This window comes from Miscanthus floridulus, chromosome 14 (genome assembly GCF_019320115.1).
Source record: "Miscanthus floridulus cultivar M001 chromosome 14, ASM1932011v1, whole genome shotgun sequence".
Classification (NCBI taxonomy): domain Eukaryota; kingdom Viridiplantae; phylum Streptophyta; class Magnoliopsida; order Poales; family Poaceae; genus Miscanthus; species Miscanthus floridulus.
In genome coordinates this window covers 65,858,568-65,876,479 of record NC_089593.1, presented here as the reverse complement: position 1 = coordinate 65,876,479, position 17,912 = coordinate 65,858,568, and the positions used below count along the sequence as shown (strand labels likewise).

The window sequence follows — 17,912 nt, the reverse complement described above, 5'->3', positions numbered from 1 at the left end:
CCTAACCCGCCCCTTTTCATCCGTACGCGGTCGTGTGCTCCCGCGGCAGCCCTAGCGAGCGGCGAAGAGCTCCGAGGTGGGCGACTAGGGTTTGAGTGCGCGCGCAGTACCCTTGTGCTCTCGTCCGCGTAGTTTGGCCTGCTTGATGGACGCGACTGCGTCTGGGCGTTTGGATCGATTTGTGTGCGCCCGTTTGGGGTCTCGTGGTGTGATCTCACTGCTCTGCTGCTGATTAGGGTTTGCTGTCTGTGCTGTTTCCCGTCTGCTAGTTGCCGAGGCGTTCGGGTTTGTGCTGTTCCGTGATTGGGATAGGTGGATCTGCGGGGGGAATGTGTTTTGTGGTGTGCGGGCGACGAGCTCTATCAATTTGGGTATGTGTGGTTATTAGTTCAGCTGGTTTTGTGCGGTGCCTGCACTGCCTTAGTTTTCCCCCCTTGTTCGACTCCTGCAGACCTCATATTTGAGAGCTACTATGCATCTGTATAATTAACTTGAGCTTGGTTGCTTGTTTGTTTCCAGAAAATATGGATGGACCTGTTGACCCTGTGGAGAACAACCTCACCGGAAGTCCTAGTACCCTTGGCAATGAGGTAGAAGCCAATACTTATGCTGATGTGCAAGTCAAGGAAGAACCAGAAAAGCTCTATGACCAGGAATCCAAGGACCCAATGCAAGACGTGTTGGGTAACCAAGAGCATGCGGACATGAAAAATGAAGATGTGGGAGGTCAGAACAAGGAGGACCAAGCTACCCCCACAGAGCATGGTGAGGAAGCTGGGGTGAAGGAGCAGGATGCTACAGTTCCTGATGACAGGAAGTGGCCTGGGTGGCCTGGAGAGAGTGTGTTCCGTATACTGGTTCCTACCACAAAGGTGGGTGCCGTCATTGGGCGCAAAGGGGATTTCATCAAGAAAATGTGTGAGGAATCCAGAGCTCGCATCAAGGTTCTTGAGGGACCACCAGCTGTGCCAGAAAGAGCGGTAAGTCTTTCACTCTCTTCTTTAACTGGTTGCATTGCTATTACAAATAATTTCTTGTTCAGTGTGCCCAGTAATAGTCCTCTAGGCATGCTAGTGTTCATGTGCGAAGATCGCTTGTTGCCTACACCGATAAGTATGCTATAGTTGTACTTTAAAAGACCTAGATTAGACATGTATATAGTTTGTAGCATATTGGTGATTAATTTCTTTTTAGACGTGTTGAAGATTGAATCAGCTAGGAAACGTTTCCAAGCATATAAATTGCTATTATATTTCCCCGACCACTGATACTATGCATTCTATCAATTGATGCTTTGTGAACATGGTTATTTATCGATCTGAAATAGTTTAGTCATTAGTGTGTGTATATTATCTGGTAGTTCGAGTTTACTTTAACAACGTAACTGTTATTTAGTCGTGAAAGCCACATGGAAAACTTGCTGCAAGTTGTAGAAATGAACAGGAACTAGTAATTGAAATTTTGTATTGTACATTGTAATTTGACATACATCTGCAGCCTATCAATTGAAATTTTGTATTGTACAATGTAATTTGACATACATCTGCAGCCTTGTTTAATAAAGCCTCCTTTCTGAAGTGAAAGCTCTTCTAAACATTTTTTTAGTAGTTCAAACAGTTTAGCTTAGCGATCAGGTGCATATACTGCTCCTGATAATTGGACTCATGTTCATATTAACTCGAGCGCAATTTTATATTAAGATGAGATTTGATCATCCAAGTTACTACACTGAAAGTTGTATACTAGTAACAGTGAATAGCTGCCCATAGAGAATGGCTATGTGCTTGGAGTAAATAGTTTATAAAAAAATGAACATAGATTTCAAGATAATAAGTGAAATCCGTTTTAAACTTTGCAGTAGAAATAATTATGCATAATTTTGGATTTTTTTACAATGATCACAAAACTATTGGATTCAACCAAATGAAAGGGAAAAGAATCTCTCTTCTGTAAGAAGTATGACTCTATTGTGGCTCATCGCTGTCGACGACCTTGAGGCGACCTATCGCCTCCTCGATCGACATCGTGGAGAGATCCAGCAGAGACTCGATCGAGGAGGCGATAGGTCGCCTCAAGGTTGTCGACAGCGATGAGCCACAGTCCCTCTCGGGGCCCATCACCACTGGCGGGAAGCTCCTTCTCACTCGGGAGCAGTGGCTTGCCAGCCAAGGTGACCGGAAGAAGGGGGAGCCTTCTTCCGCGACAGGCGGCCGTAAGCGTGGCAAGCCGTGCAAGGCGCGCAGAGACGCCCAGGCCGGGGCGCGAGGACGTGCCGAGGGTGATGCCCGCGGAGGCGCCCAGGGCGGCGCCGCCGGCAGGCACAAGCCGGCACGCCGCCTGCCGCAAATGCGGCCAGCTTGGCCATTGGGCCAAGGACTGTCGACAGCCACGACGCGGCCAGGCCCACTTTGCACAGGCGGAGGAGGAGCTGGCTCTGTTCATGGCACATGCAAGCATCGAGCTACCTCCAGCGGCACTGGCCGCAGCGGCTCTCCTCCACCTTGACGAGCCAAAAGCACACGTCCTCCTCGGCGACGGCTCCGGCAACGACAAGACTGACGGGTGGTGCCTCGACACCGGCCCCACCCATAGGACAACATCTTAGACTAGAGGATAGCATCTTAGAGGACAACATCTTAGACTAGAGGACAACATCTTAGAGGACAGTATTTTAGCATCTTAGACTAGCATCTTGGCTGGCTAGCAGCCTATAAATATGTACCCTCAACCCCTCAGGTTGGTATGGCATTTGGAAATAAACCAGAAAATTGCCCCAACTCCTAGTGTCATCCTCTCTCGACGAGGGTAAGAATTCTGCTACTATCAAGAGTAAGAATTCAGCAACTAACAACTGGTATAAGAGCCGTACTATCCTGTAGCCTGAGCATCTCTTGCTCATCTCCTTTCCCAGCCGCACAACAGCCCCAGCTAGGAACAGCAGCAGCTCCGGCCGCTCCTGCTCACTCCTCTCCCTCTGCGCAGACGAGCAGCAGCTCATCTGAAGCAGCCCTCTCCCCACGCAGCAGCCCCCCGGTAGCGCGTCATGTCCGCAGGGCAGTCTCAGCGCTCGGTCGCCTCGAGCACGCGGCGTTGGCAGGAGGCCGAACCTGTTGCGGCAGAGGAACGCGAGCGAGCGGCGGCAAGGGCGTCGAGGTTGGCAGCGGCGGAGCTGGCAGCAGCCAGAGCGGAGGCGGAAGCAGCGGTGGCGGCGGATGTAGCGCGTGCGGCGGCAGCAGAGGTCGAGGCGCTGCGCGGCAGCATCAGCAGCTCCGTTTCTGCTGACGACAGCGCCGACGCGCACCTCGAGTTGCTGGGGAGGGAGGCAGGACGAGCGCAGGCGGCGCAGTGGGCAGCCGCGCACGCCCACGAGTGCGGCGGCAGCCCCGACAGGCGCGGACGCGCCGGTGGCGCTCCTGCAGGAGGCGCGCACGTCGGCGGCGCTCCTGGAGGAGGCGCGCACGGCGGTGGCGGCGCTCCTGGAGGAGGCGCGCACGGCGGTGGCGCTCCTGGAGGAGGCGCGCACGGCGACGGTGGCGGACGGGTCGATGGAGAGCACGGCCTTCACAGGCAGCGTGGCTCTCTCTCCGGATCGGTACCGTGGTTACCACGGGCTCTAGGCTGTCGCCAGGGACGTCGGCCCCGGCGGTGGGTGGCCTACCCTCACCAAGACCAACTACGTCGAGTGGGCTGCGGTGATGAGGGTAAAGCTCCAGGTGCGGCACATGTGGGAGGCAGTCTGGTACGGCGACGTCGACTATGACCTAGATCGACGGGTATTGGATGGCCTCATCGCTGCAGTCCCGCCCAAGATGCAGCTCTCGCTTACCAACAAGCGGACTGCCAAGGAGGCTTGGGACGCCATCGCTGCGGCACGCATCGGTAGCGAGCGCGCCCGCAGGTTCACACTGCAGGCACTTCGCAAGGAGTGGGAGAACCTGGCCTTCAAGCCAGGTGAGGACGTTGATGACTTCGCTCTCCGTCTCAACACTCTGTTGCAGGAGATGGTGCAGTTCGGCGATGACACCTACGGCGAGGAGAGAGCTGTTGAAAAGCTCTTCCGCTGCGTCCCCGAGAAGTACAAGCAGATGGCTCGCTCGATCGAGTCTCTGCTGGATCTCTCCACGATGTCGATCGAGGAGGCGATAGGTCGCCTCAAGGTCGTCGACAGCGATGAGCCAGAGTCCCTCTCGGGGCCCATCACCACTGGCGGGAAGCTCCTTCTCACTCGGGAGCAGTGGCTTGCCAGCCAAGGTGACCGGAAGAAGGGGGAGCCTTCTTCCGCGACAGGCGGCCGTAAGCGTGGCAAGCCGCGCAAGGCGCGCAGAGACGCCCAGGCCGGGGCGCGAGGACGTGCCGAGGGTGATGCCCGCGGAGGCGCCCAAGGCGGCGCTGCCGGCAGGCACAAGCCGGCACGAGACGACACCTGCCGCAACTGCGGCCAGCTTGGCCATTTGGCCAAGGACTGTCGACAGCCACGACGCGGCCAGGCCCACGTCGCACAGGCGGAGGAGGAGCCGGCTCTGTTCATGGCACATGCAAGCATCGAGCTACCTCCAGTGGCACTGGCCGCAGCGGCTCTCCTCCACCTTGACGAGCCAAAAGCACACGCCCTCCTCGGTGATGGCTCCGGCAACGACAAGACTGACGGGTGGTGCCTCGACACCGGCGCCACCCATCACATGACCGGTCGACGGGAGTTCTTCACCGAGCTTGACTCTAGCGTCCGAGGCTCCGTCAAGTTTGGGGATGCCTCCGGCGTGGAGATCAAGGGCGTCGGCTCCGTCATCTTCACCGCCGTGTCTGGTGAGCACAGGCTGCTCACCGGAGTCTACTACATCCCCGCGTTGAGGAACTCCATCATCAGCTTGGGACACCTGGATGAGAACGGTTCGCGCGTGGTGGTTGACTATGGAGTCATGAGGATTTGGGATCGCCGTCATCGCCTTCTTGCCAAGGTATCAAGAAGTGCAAATCGACTCTACATCCTTAACGTGCAGGTGGCACAACCCCTCTGTCTCGCTGCTCGTCGGGATGACGAGGTGTGGCAGTGGCACGAGCGCTTCGGGCACCTTCACTTCGAGGCCCTGAAGCGGCTCAGTGCCACGGAGATGGTGCGAGGCCTGCCGTGCCTCGACCATGTGGAGCAGCTCTTCGACGTCTGCGTGTTGACGAAGCAGAGGCGTCTCCCCTTTCCCCAGCGGGCGAGCTTTCGAGCCAAGAAGAGGCCCGAGCTTGTGCACGGGGACTTGTGTGGCCCGGTGACACCGGCCACACCTGGAGGACGACGCTACTTCCTGCTGATCGTCGACGACCTCTCCCGCTACATGTGGGTGATGGTCCTCGGTAGCAAGGGAGAGGCTGCGGACGCCATCAGGCACTCACAGGCTGCTACGGAGGCGGAGTGCGGCTGCAAGCTGCGCGTGCTGCGCACCGACAACGGCAGCGAATTCATGGCGGTTGAATTTGCGTCGTACTGCGCTGATGAGGGCATTCAGCGCCACTACTCCGCGCCGTACAACCCGCAGCAGAACGACGTCGTCGAGCGGCGCAACCAGACGGTTGTGGGGATGGCTCGGGCCCTTCTCAAGCAGAGGGTGATGCCGGCTGTCTTCTGGGGAGAGGCGGTGGTGGCGTCTGTCTACATCCTCAACCGCTCGCCTACCAAGGCGCTCGACGGCAGGATGCCGTACGAGGCTTGGCATGGGCGCAAGCCGGCGGTCTCCCACTTGCGGGTCTTCGGCTGCCTCGCGTTTGCCAAAGAGCTTGGCCACATCAGCAAGCTCGACGACAGGAGCACTCCGGGAGTGTTCATCGGCTACGAGGAAGGCTCGAAGGCCTACCGCATCCTCGACCCGAAGACACAGTGTGTGCGCACGGCGCGTGACGTTGTGTTCGACGAAGGGCGAGGATGGGCGTGGGACAAGGCGGTGGACGACGGCTCAGCTTCGACGTACGACGACTTCACTGTCGAGTACGTCCACTTCGAGGGAGCTGGGGGAGTAGGTAGCTCTTCTTCGGCGAGCGCGTCTACCCCAGTCCCCGAGCCTCCACCGACCCCGGCGCCTGCTACTCCGACAGCACAACGCTCTCCAGCCTGGACCTCGGCTGCGATGAGTCCTTCGTCGGCTCCACCACAGCCGGCACCGCCACGCACTCCAGCACCGACAGGCACCTCTTTGGGCACGTCTACTCCAACACCAGCTCGTGTCGAGCACAGCCCGGTTGAGCTCGCTACTCCGCTCTCTCACGACGAGGAGCGCATCGACGCGTACCACGACGGGAGCCGTTGCAGTACCGTACGATGGAGAACCTTCTCGGCGACCAGCCGGTGCCGGGACCGGTGCCTCACGACCTGGAGGCGCAGTTGCACCTTGCGTGTGACGACGGTGAGCCTCGGTCGTTTGCAGAGGCTGAGAAATACGCGGCATGGCGCGCCGCGATGCAGTTGGAGATGGATGTGGTTGAGAAGAACCGCACCTGGGAGCTTGCTGACCTTCCTCGTGGTCAACGCGCGATCACCCTTAAGTGGGTGTACAAGCTGAAGAGGGATGAAGCCGGCGCCATCGTCAAGCACAAGGCTCGCTTGGTGGCACGAGGTTTCGTGCAGCAGGAGGGGGTCGACTTCGACGACGCCTTTGCTCCCGTGGCACGGATGGAGTCCGTGCGACTCCTCCTTGCGCTAGTTGCCCAGGAGGGCTGGCGTGCTCATCACATGGACGTCAAGTCGGCGTTCCTTAACGGTGACTTGAAGGAGGAGGTCTACGTGCACCAGCCGCCGGGATTTGCAATCCCCGGCAAGGAGGGCAAGGTGCTCCGCCTGCGCAAGGCCCTCTATGGCTTGCAGCAGGCACCGAGGGTGTGGAATGCCAAGTTGGATTCCACGCTAAAGGGGATGGGCTTCGAGCAAAGCCCGCACGAGGCGGCCATCTACTGACGGGGCAGTGGAGGAAATGCTCTGCTGGTGGGTGTCTACGTCGACGACTTGGTGATCACCGGCACCAAGGATGCGGAGGTGGCGGCATTCAAGGAAGAGATGAAGGCCACCTTCCAGATGAGTGACCTTGGGCCTCTCTCCTTCTATCTGGGAATCGAGGTGCACCAGGATGACTCCGGGATCACGCTTCGATAGACCGCCTACGCCAAGCGCGTCGTTGAGCTAGCTGGGCTCACCGACTGCAACCCAGCTCTCACTCCGATGGAGGAGAGGCTGAAGCTGAGCCGCAACAGCACGACGGAGGAGGTGGACGCTACGCAGTACCGGCGTCTTGTGGTTGTGGGGAGCCTTCTCTACCTCGCCCACACACGGCCGGACTTGGCATTCTCCGTCGGCTACGTTAGTCGGTTCATGCAGCGATCGACGATGGAGCACCAGCAGGCTGTGAAGAGGATCATCCGCTACGTTGCGGGGACTCGATCACGGCCTCTACTACCCTAGGTGCCCTGGGGCGGCACACTTCGTCGGGTATAGCGACAGCGACCACGCCGGCGACATCGACACCAGCAAGAGCACGAGCGGGATCCTCTTCTTCCTCGGCAAGTGCCTCGTTAGCTGGCAGTCGGTCAAGCAGCAGGTGGTGGCCCTGTCCAGCTGCGAGGCCGAGTACATAGCGGCCTCCACCGCTTCGACTCAGTCGCTCTGGCTCGCTCGACTGCTCGGTGATCTCCTCGGCAGAGACACTAGAGCGGTGGAGTTCAGGGTGGACAACAAGTCCGCTCTGGCCCTGGCAAAGAACCCCGTGTTCCATGAACGCAGCAAGCACATCCGGGTGAGGTACCACTTCATCCAAGGCTGTTTGGAGGAAGGGAGCATCAAGGCGAGCTACATCAACACCAAGGACCAGCTTGCGGATCTGCTCACCAAACCCCTTGGGAGGATCAAGTTCCTTGAGCTCTGCTCCAGGATCGGGATGGTTCAACTTTCCCACAGGACGACACACAAGACTTAGGTGGAGAATGATGGGATAAGTCTCATGTGTGGGCTGGTCTTTGTGGGGCTGTGCTGGCCACATGGTCCTTGTGGCTGCATGGTCTGTTTTTAGCTACGTTACACGGATACGTGGCTGAGGGAGCGTATCGCGTATCGGATACGTTTCTGATACGGATACGCGTCGGACACGCTCCCGATACGTATCTGGGCAGTATCCGATTTTTTATTAATTTTGCAATTTTTGAGTACGCCTGTGGATACGTATCTGTATTTGGGATACGGCCCAGCCCAACAAAAACAATGTCTCCCCGATGCCCTAGCCCCTGACGCTCGCACCTCGTGTGGTCGCGCCGCCTCCGGCGAACGCGCGCATGGAATGCTCATCGATCACCGGCGACGAGCCTCCGCCCCTGCTCACCGGCCGCCGGCGACGAGCCTCCGCCCCGCGCACGGCCTCCTGCGTACATGTGCGCCGCCTCCTACGCAGGGATGCAATAGGTGGCCTCTCCAAATTTTGGCGCGAGCCGAGGCGAGGCGAGCGGCAGGACGAGGAGGAGGGAAGCGGAAGCGAGCTAGGGAAGGGAAGAGATGGGAGTAGTAGCAGCAGTAGAAAATCCTGCGATTCTGGTGCGTGCGTGTGCGCGTGTCCTTGCGGACGTCAAAACCTCACAACCGCATTGGATTCTGACAAGGTCCCGCGACCGCCCTCCCGCCCCGCATCGCTGACGCGTGGGCCCTCCACGTGGAGGGCCGGGTGTGGACCCCGAGGACGAGGGAGACGTTACGCGGGCGCTCGCGTTCGTGTTTGTGTGTGCGGCTTTGGTTTTTTTGTTTCCCCTCCTCGTCTTCCCTTTCCGCCGCTGGCGCCGGGGACTCTGGCTTGGGCTGGGTGTGCGAGGAAGTCAAAAGGAGCCCGGGCGGCGTCGGACCCAGCGCCGCGCGCGTTGCGGCCACCGGTGCGCGGGGCCCGCTGGTGGTGGGGTACGGTGTGTCAGTGGCATGGGGTGCGGCGGGCGGGGGATCGGGCGTGCGCGGCACCGCGGGGACGGCATGGTGGTGTGTGTGTGCTCGGCTGGGCTGCCTGTGCCTGGCGTCTGCGCTGTCAGTGCTGTGCTGCTGGTGAAGCAGTGATGGATGGGAGCCGTCACGTCCACCCACGACTAGTCCCGTCGCTCGCCGTGTGAACGCGCCGCGGGCGGACGCTCACTCCATGACTCCCGTCATTCCTGCTCTACCACTGTTATTATTACTATTATATATTACTCCAACGGTAAGAAAAATTGGTACCATATCATTGCAATAGGTGGCCTCTCCAAATTTGGTAGTGCTGGCACTAGCTAGTGCTAATCTTAGCATAGTATCCGTGGGCGGCCACAATCTCAACAGAGAACAGACAATAGGATTTTCTGTGACTCAAGTTTTAGACTTTCACAATTTTAATTTGTATTATTATTTATTTATTAAAAAAATAGTAAAACGTATCCGCGTATCATGTTTTCTAGAAAATTGCCGTATCCGCGTATCCGTATCCTTCCGATACCGATACGCGTATCCGTATCCGTGCTGCATAGGTTTTTAGGACAGCATCTTAGACTAGAGGACAACATCTTAGAGGACAGTATCTTAGACTAGAGGACAACATCTTAGAGGACAACATCTTAGACTAGAGGACAACATCTTAGAGGACAACATCTTAGCATCTTAGACTAGCATCTTAGCATATGCTTGGCTGGCTAGCAGCCTATAAATATGTACCCCCAACCCCTCATGTTGGTATGGCATTTGGAAATAAACCAGAAAATTGCCCCAACTCCTAGTGTCATCCTCTCTCGATGAGAGTAAGAATTCTGCTACTACCAAGAGTAAGAATTCAGCGACTAACATCTATAATTGACTAAGACAGAAATAGTAGCTTTGCCAAATTATACATCATTCTAAAGATATGTATTGTGTACACTAGTGAATTATCAATAATGTTCGATATCTACCTGGATCAAATAGTTATGATTGCATACATGAATGTCCTTCATTCTAAAAGGATTGGATCAGTTATCAAATGGTACACTGATTTTGACCAACTCAGTAGTTATTTATGTGAATGCGGACTAAAATAAAATACTATGACATGGTTCTTTGGTTAACTGTATATTATGAGGCCTGTTAACTCATTCTTGATGCTAACCCTAAAAGTAGCACAAATAAAGGCACTCAAACTAAAAAGGAACAGATTGTCAGCAAATGGCTCTCAAGCACGGAACATAATAGTTTTGTCAAAAATAACAAACTAATCTTTGCAGGTTCTTACTGCTGTATAAGGCCTCAAGTTGAATCGTTTGTGTATCCAAATTCCAAAATAGACGTACAATCATGGTTACCAAAGTACAGTCTTGTGCTCCTCTGCTGCACATGTGATTTAAGTCTTTTGAATATTGGATGAAGATCCCTGTGAAGAAGCTGCATATATTGTCGGGTAATTCCATGACCTGTTTGCTTTGACCAAAAAGGCATCCGTTAGTTAACAGCAGAAGACTAAAATACTGCACAGAACCTTAATTTTAGGTCCTAATCGTTTCCTAATTAATGCTCTGATACTTTTATAAAGACATGAGAACTGCAAACAAAGAATATGAATATATAGTTCCCAACTCGATGCTTCCTCTTATATTTTGGTGGAATTGGTTTTGCTGAACCAATATTGTAACGTACCATTATCGTTTGTTAATGTCATCAAACGATATGTTACACTGACTAAATAGATCTATTGTTTTTGCTCTTGGGGATTAAGAATCGCATATATATGATAAAATAAACATTCAAATTGAAAGTAGATTGCTTGTATCTGAAATTCCATTATACATACCCATAGAAGCAACAGTCTTGACACATGTACAGTAGTTAAGGAAAACTATTGATGCAGTTAAGGACATGTCTATTGCTTTAACCTGGGGGCATTGCCTCAGTTATCTTGGTGAGTAACTGCATGCAAATATGTATGTTTGTCTGAGAAATTGTAGTTGAAACCCAACTAAATGTGCATAAACATAACCATTACCATTTTGTCTATCTACTGCAGGATGGAAATACTGTCCTTATACCATTATTTCCTTTAATAAGTCTTTGTGCATGTTGCTATAAACTAATCTTTCTCTGTCTAACATACTTCTGTTCCTACTTGCTGAGATCTTGATACTGCTTTCCTGTTTGAAGGTAATGATTTCAGCAAAGGATGAACCAGACACAGTGCTACCTCCAGCTATTGATGGGTTGCTTAGAGTTCATAAAAGGATAACAGATGGTTTAGATGGTGAAACTGATCAGCCTCAACGAGCTACTGTCACCGCTGGGCCGACAAGGCTGCTGGTCCCGGCTTCCCAAGCTGGCAGCCTGATTGGGAAGCAAGGAGCAACTATTAAATCAATACAGGATGCTTCAAAGTGCGTTCTCCGGATTGTTGGTAAGGTTTTACATTTTTCCCTGCGTTGACTTTGTTACGGCAAGGCTTTATGATCTCATACCCAGGCAGTCTTGCTGATAATACAGATTTCTATATTTCTTTGAAATTGCTTTTGATAGCCAAGGATCAATCCGTAGATGGCAAATGTGTGTGGGTTATTTGTTCTAGGAGTACTGTCTGCTTTCACATGAAATATATTTTCGCACATATTGATTTGTGCACTTAGTTACTAGATATTGATGTTTTTGATGATCTTTGATAAGCAGACTTGACAGGATTGACCGATTTAGTTTATCTGTTACATTTGTGCATGCATGTGTATCTGTGACAGAAGTCAGCCTTAGAATTCCACTCTTCTGAACTGATAGATGTTATGTGGAGTATGATTTAATTAACCACATCCAAAGTTGTAGCATTTGCTGCTCCCCTTTGCTTTTTAGGCTATCTAATCTTTTCTTTTTATTTTTTTAGTATTCTTTCTGGATCATGTTTGATCATTTGTACTTTCTACCCTTATTTCTGCAAGTAATTTCACTGGAAGCCCCACATTGCATATATTTGCATGGTACATCAGCCATTTCACTAATATACTATTTTTCCATCACAGAGAATGTTCCACCTGTTGCATTAAACGATGACAGAGTTGTAGAGATACAGGGTGAACCTCTTGATGCTCACAAAGCCGTGGAACTGATTGCAAGTCATTTAAGAAAATTTCTTGTTGACCGCAGTGTCCTTCCTTTGTTTGAAACACAGGCAAGTTTTATTCTACTATGCAGCATATTGGTTACCTTACATGAAGTATTTGGTAATCATAAAACATAAATTTCCTTGACAGATGAAAGCGCACAATGTGCACAGAGAGCAACCTATGCCTCCTCCACAGGCATGGGGTCCCCCTCCGCCCTCACCCTGGGGTCATCCACCACCAAACCTTCCTCCTGGTGGCCCAGGTTATGGTGGGAACCCACAGTACATGCCTCCACCTCCACGGCCACAAGAGAGCTATTATCCTCCTCCTGATGTGCCCCCTGTAGAAAAGCAACCACACTATGGAATTTCTTCATATGGACGCGATGCACCTCTGAGTGCTCCCCCAGGGAATCAAAACCAAGCACATGGGTCTTCTCAGGTTAGTTTCTACACATTTGACTGTTATTAATATGATGAATTATTCGCATGCCAATCTCATGATCATTTGTACTTAACTTTTTTTTTTGTGATTTTATATGACAGGTGACACACAGCATGCAAGTTCCTCTTTCCTATGCTGATGCTGTGATAGGATCAGCTGGTGCCAGTATCAGCTACATCCGCAGACATAGTGGAGCAACTATAAGTATTCAAGAAGGTGCTCCTGGGGAGATGACAGTGGAGATAACAGGAAGTGCTTCACAAGTACAGACTGCTCAACAGCTAATCAAGGTACTTTTCCTCATTATTAAACTGCATCAGCAATTTGGTTAACACATATGATATTGCTACAATCCATTTCCGACCTTCTGATATTGTTGCACTTCACTAAATCGATGCCACCTCTCCAACCAAGTATACTCTGCCTCTAATTGGATGCTTCCTGGATTGGTACAATGCTTGGGGGATACACAACTATCGCATGAATAGGACCATATGTACCAGATGTTACATATAGTGCATTGTGAAAAGACCTGGCATCATATCTTGTTACTTTAAGCAGCGTAGATGCTTGTCATTTTCCTAGGTCAATAATCTTCACATGTCACTGGCTTAATCTGCCATCATGTCACTGGTCGCCAACGTTGGGAGTTACCCATGCTGCCCTTATACTGGGAATACTTAGCATAGATGACCTTTTCATTTGATTGGTATGTTCTCTGTCCACCGCACTCTAATGTTTTCCATTAACTGAGCAGTGATATCTATCCTCTTGCAGAATTTCATGGCTGAAGCTTCTCCCCAGGGACCACCAGCTCCAGCTCCACCTGCTCAACCAGTGGACACGGGTTACAGCTCGTATCCACCGTACGGTGGAGCATCATATGGGTCTCCTCCCGGCGCCCCAGCTCCAGCGCCTCACAATGGTGGAAGCTATGGCGCTGCACCATACCCGCCGAGCTATGGATACTAATCCGGAGCAAGAGCTTGCTTAGGGAAGGAGGGTTATGTTCTGGGTTTGTTGCTAGTCTGTTCATCTGTTGAGAACTCAAGCTCGTTAGGACTTGTGAACTTACTTTTGGTGTTGTAAGCTGCTTTCTGACGCCAATGCCGATTCTTCTCTTAATACTCTCTTTGCTCTATGGTTGCTGAATTTATCATTAACCTAGTATTTTCATATTCAAGAGAAAAACAAAAAAAATATTAAGAACTCCAATGTTATTTTTTCTCCCTAGCTGTGCGGGGATTGAAAAAAAAACTTGCTAGCTTATTTTGCTAGTGGTGTCATGTTGTCTGCCACTTCGTGTCACAGGTCCTCATTAGCTCTTTTATGTTCGAGAACGTGTAATGAAAAGATGAAAAAGAGATGGTGATGAGATGCGTAACTAATAATAGCTGGGTAATGAGCTACCCAAAATAAAACAACGGGCCTCCAAAAGTATGGCGGTCTCATATTTTTTTTAATGTTGGTGAAACACAACAAAAATTTTCCCACTTATTTTGACTACTTGGAATAACACGAATGATTAAACAAGTAGAGTATTTTTTAAGAAACTCTTGGAGATGCTCTAGGAGGTTAAGATTCAATACCCTGTTGCAAACCATTTCATCATTTGGTCCGGAGAAATTTGAGCTCTACAAAGATGTTTTACTTATTTGTTTATTTATTACTTGTCTTAAAAATCTAACGCCAGATCCCCTTAAAAAAAAACTCGACGCCAGATGAAGACATTCTGATTTCTGATCTCTGATGTGTCTATAGCTAGGCTAGCCTATAAATCCGTCGTGGAATTCACGCGATGGATCCTATTAGCGCACGGTGCTAGCGTGCTCGGTTTGGAGATTATTGGGTGCTATCAGAGTGCTGATCTAGCCTTTCAATTCAAGGGCGTAAGACGGATTCGAATCATTTTTCATCTGGATTTTCTACAAGTTTGCACGCAAGGCTTGACTTGTGCGGAACTGCTACCGACCCCAATTGACTTCCTTTCAGTGGACTGTGGGCCCCAAGCTCAGACTTTGGCGGCACGTTATTGGAAAACTTAGACCCAAAGCACTATAAGATAGGACTGCTAAGGACAACAATTATTTACTTTTTTTTTAATCACTGACCACTGCTCGCTTAAGTAGAGGCATGCAACGCCCCACAAGGCACACCTATTTCTTGCAAGAACCGGTTTGAATAAGATAAAATAGAATTAGCCTTCGCTGCTTCCCTACTCAACCCTTGTTTAAATCTAGTGTGTAAAATTTTGGGATGTCATATTCGGTGTCACATGGGGTGTTCGGATACTGATAAAAAAATAAATACATAATCCGTCAGTAACCCGCGAGATAAATTTATTAAGCCTAATTAATCTGCCATTAACACATGTGTTACTGTAGCACCATATTATCAAATCATGGACTAACTAGGCTTAAAGATTCGTCTCGCAAATTAGTCGTAAACTGTGCAATTAGTTAATTTTTTAGTCTATATTTAATACTTGATACATGTGTCCAAACATTCGATGGGATATGGAGTAAATTTTATGGGAGGAACTAAACAAGGCCTCAGTCCTATAACTATAAAAAGAATATAAAAGATGCTCATATTTCTAAGAAAAAATTATATAAACGAGTAAATAAACGCATGGAACCTATACTTTTATTTGGTCATGGGTGAATATAATCGAGGACATCTGAGGTACTTCATTACATGACATAATTTTTTTTGGAGTTCCAACAACATTTTACTAAAAATTTACAAATTTCATCTGGGTCGACGGATCCCGACAAACACAACTAGATCTGCCCCTGATTTTTATCCTTCCCATGTGTTGGTTAGACTAAGGTAACTGATCATTACATCCACAAAACTATATATTTTATACCATCAAGCAACTACATGACACACTTCTTCGTGGGATACCATACATAGAGTTTGGGACCCGCAAGCTAATCCTAAGCTAGAGTTGCATTGGGTCCAATCGGTTGTGGCGGTTGCAGCTGTGTTGCAACTGCAACTAGGCCGTTTGGCGAGCAGCTGTTGTTGCATTGTGTTCGACAGTGGCAGTTGCATTCTAGCCCGCAGCCAGCTCTACCCAGCAGGCTGATTATTTTTGGGACCTTCGAATCCTCTAGAATTTTATTCTTTCTAGAACGACCGGAGTATATCATTACATATATAAACATGTACTCCCTCCGTCTCCAAAGGAATACAATTCTGTAACAGTATCGTGTTTTAGTATGTAAGTTTGATCAATTATAAATAAAAAGTATAAATATTTATAATATAAAACAAATATCATTATATTAATTACGAGCTGTAGTTTCATAATAAATTAATTTGGAGCCATAACGTAAATATTATTTACTAAAAACTTGGTCAAACGTAAAGTACTTTAACTAGCACGTAACCCATAGTTGTATCTTTTAGGGATAGAGGTAGTACTTCCTCTATCTCAGGATGATAAACATATTTTATATAGGAAAAAAGTCAACTTTTACAAACGTTGTTCAAGAACTATTCAAATTTTGTACTATTTTATGACAAAACTTGCACCACTCGATTTGTATTCAAAGTGTCTGTGAGATGATATTGGTCTTTTTTTTAAGAAAAAACTAACATACTATATAAGAGAATTAAGAGTCAAAATAGATTTTGCTTGACTTTTACCTGATCAAAATACGCTTATCATTTTAGGACAAAGAGAGTATACGGTATGTAAGGATGCTAAAAACTCACTCAAATCCGTCGTTCATAATTAAGTTGATCAATACAAATTAGAGTTGGTCCTAGGTACTTGTTTATTGTTTATATTAATTATTTGTTCAAATGTCACAGCAAAATAGGCCAACCGTTAACCATTATGTTCCCTGAAAAAATTATGTGATGAAAGTACAGACACATAGGTGTAAAAGAAGACTTTATGCTAAATATATCAAATGTTTGGTCAGACATAAGCAGCTGTCGATGTATCCAACGTTCCAAATCCCCTCTCCCCTCCCCTGGCCTGCTGTGCATGCTGCTAGGATGTTCCAATCGATTTTGTTTCCCTTCTAGCTTATCAGTGTATTAATCATTCTTAGCAAGATAATAGTGACAGCCGACAGATGGCAAGTTAGCCTGTTCTGTCGCTCAATAATGAGAGCCTTGATAAAGAAAGAAATCAAGGCACTTTTAAAAAAAGAAGAAGAAGAAGAAGCAGAAGCAGCTGTATTTTGTAAAACATTAAGTGCATTTTTTTGGAACATAGGAATTTCAAAATGACTTGCCTGAAAATTAACTCGCATCTGGCAGATAGAAAAGTTTTTTTAAAAATATATATAACATAATAATAAGGGAAAATAAAGTAGCTTCCCTTTTTTTTTTTTTTGCGACGAAGTAGCTCCCAATTATGTCATGTCCTTGCTTGGACGTCAGACAGTGTACAATGCTGGGCCATTGCTTGAAGCTAAATCCCATCCTTGACCTCTGTCACCTTAATTGCAGTTCATGAGACATGATCTTGCACCAAGATCACCCACCTTAAATTCCCCGTACGAAATTGTTAGATCTCCCTAGATTCGGGGGGGGGGGGGGGGGGGCGCCGCTGTATCTGTATGGATAAGACAAGAACTTCAAGTGTGGTTGACCAAGCAATAAATCGTGGGTTGGTGACGCCTGTTCGCTTGAAGTCCAATAATGCTAGCGTGTTCGCTTGAACTACTTCAGCACTACTTCTTGAAGAATAAATAGTATTTTTTTCTCACAGCAAATCAACGTAAACAAAAACGCTATAAGGAAAAAACACTATTCGTTCGCTGACAAATACTGACGATAAGCGTCAGCTAATGTGTTCAACTGTCAACCTCTCGTTAGAAGCATTGAAAGCTAAGAAGAACAAACATGCGACTGGAAATGCTAATAAACTATTTCCTGCCTACTTTTGTTCTCATAGGCCCTCCTGAAATTTCTTGACAAAAATATGACCATGATGACAAAGCTTCTTCCAAATAGTCTATTCGGATGGTATTAAAGTCGGTTGAAGCTGTTTTGTTGTGAAAGAAAAATACTATAAATTCTAACTGATAAGCCGGCAGATAAATTCAAGCGAACAGGCCATTTAAACTCCATAAGTACAAAGTTTTAGTTAGAGCATTCATTCATCTTCTAGATTACCTCTCGAGATTGCTAAGTGGCACAGATTGATGGGGAAATCATTAACACAGAATGCTTTACACAAGAGCAACAGTACTGGGGTGGCAAATCACACCAACAACAGCTTTGCACCTTTCCTTCTGGAATGCTTACACCTGGGCCCAGTTTAGTTCCCCAAAAATTTTGTAAAATTTTTCATATTCCCCGTCACATCGAATCTTTAGACGCATGCATGGAGTATTAAATATAAATAAAAAATAAAACTAATTACACAG

General features: G+C 48.9%; 1 pseudogene; it reads left to right on the top strand.

Annotated features, from left to right (window-relative positions):
• The first annotated feature begins 247 nt into the window (after nt 1-247).
• On the top strand, nt 248-13,641 carry LOC136504898 (flowering locus K homology domain-like; annotated as a pseudogene).
• The last annotated feature ends 4,271 nt before the right edge of the window (nt 13,642-17,912 follow it).